Source organism: Adiantum capillus-veneris, chromosome 6, assembly GCF_014529385.1.
Source record: "Adiantum capillus-veneris isolate H3 chromosome 6, ASM1452938v2, whole genome shotgun sequence".
NCBI lineage: Eukaryota > Viridiplantae > Streptophyta > Polypodiopsida > Polypodiales > Pteridaceae > Adiantum > Adiantum capillus-veneris.
In genome coordinates, this window is record NC_140936.1 from 147,610,280 (window position 1) to 147,612,378 (window position 2,099).

The following is a 2,099-nucleotide window of genomic DNA, read 5'->3' on the forward strand; positions in this document are numbered from 1 at the left end:
TTAACAACATCAACCATTTATAGGCTACTTAAGGACCTCTCTTCTTAAGCAAGAAAAGAGAAACCAAATGCTCTGATACCAATGTAACGGAATTTGCCTTAATATGTGAGAGTAGCGGAATTTAATGAGAGTACTTTCAAGAAATGATTTTGTGAGCATAGCGGGTTGACATAATTGAAGATAGCAACATAATCATAGCAACTAGTTAACTCGGCATAGACAATACTTTTGCAAGAGAGAGAGTTTAGAGAACATGACAACAGTTGAGGACCGGATTTATGTGGAGCCGGTCCCCCCTCCAATAGGCATTTGTATTATGATTTCTCGCATTAAGAGAGACTTGTTACAATACATTCTTTGTGTTCCTTGTGACCTAGGTGATGCCATGAAGATGGAAGGCTTCATGCATCACAAACATAACATAAACTTGAAGAAAGCTTTAACTATCCCAAGCCTCAGTCCCAAGACCTCAAACACCTTCGAAGGTGGAGAGAGCTAGCAGGGAATGAGGGTAGGGAAGAGGAAGAAGAAACATTTCGTAGGAGAAAGAATTATTTCCTCACTTATCATACTCTTGTTGCTAGCATACATAATAGCATAATAATGAAGAAGAAGGAGATGGAAAGCTTAAGCATTGAAGCATGGCTCTTGGTTGGATTTGCACTGCATAGCCAAGAGTGTTGATGTAGGCTCTCAACCTCTACTTGCTTGGAGAAGGAGAGGGAGCTCTTGCACTTTGCATAGTACACAATGAGAGTGCTTGTGAGTGTGTGTGGGTGAGTATACCCCTCAAGCAAGCCCCTAGCTAGCTTGGGTCGACCCCCCCTTGTAGCTCATGCTTGAAGATCATTGGACCCCTCCAGGCCTAGCCAATCACAAGCAGGAGCCATTACAAGCAACATGGGTAGCCTTGGGACAAGTGTCCCCCTTTCCCCTTTGAGCGAGAGGACTTGATAAATGCAAAATCAATTATATAATTCAAGAAATTTATCATTGGATCCCTTTGAAGCCTAGCCAATAGGCTTCAAGCAACACACGAAGGTAACATGGGTAGGGACCTGACATGTGTCCTTTGCTACCTCTTCAAGTTGGGGCTTCCCTTGTGTGTGTGAGTGGGTGTTCTCTCTCTAGCCCCTAAGAAAAGGGCTCGCCCCCCCTCTTGTAGGAATGCTTTTGACTTTAGGTGATCAAGCACCTTACTCACCAAGCATGACAAAGCACTTGAACTAGGGGGGTGTTCCCACAAGCATCTCAGGCAAGCTTCTCAAGGCACCTCAAGTACCTTAATCATGCAGCAAGTCAAGCATCTCAAGCATGGAGCCAGTCAAGCACCTCAAGCATCTTAATCAAGCACCTCAAGCACGACAAGCACCTCAAGGAGGACAAGCACCTCGAGCTTGGGCCGGGTTCCCACCTCAAGCTCAGTCCTAGCTTACCTAAGGTCAAAGGACTTTTACACACATTTATTGGAGGTCTTCAATGAAGCTAACCCTAAGGTCTTATGATCCATTGGTTAGCCTTGCTCTTTGATAGACCATCTGCCTTTTGGGCCCCTTTACCATTGGCCCCGTGTTGAGATAGATCTATAAGCACATATCTATATCTTAACACTTGTTCCCGTTTATTCTCCCACATTAAGTGATCAATTTAATATGAGAAAATCATTTGGGTTGGCTAGATGTTAGATTTTATGACATTACCTCTCTCTTGAAATCATAGTCGTCCTCGACTATGAGGTAGAAGAGATAAAGTCTTAGTCATTAGTCAATCGTACTTAGCGGGTAAAGGATCCCTTTTTACCCTACGACATCTTTCCAAGATGGATGACTAATCCATTTGGTGCTTGGGAGACATAGCTGCTGCAAGCATGTCTGCTCTTAAATCCATTTCATTCTCCCAAGGTAGAGTGACAAATACTACTTGGTGTTTGAGAGACGTCGTCATCACAAACATGATTCTAAGCATGCATACTAGTTAAATTTGTGCACAATTAAAAAAGAGGACTAGTCATATAAGACAAAAACATGAGTCATTTAAAAGAAATTTGTACATTTGCTTACTCTACTGTAGCATTGTAAGCATTGACAAGGTTCATACTA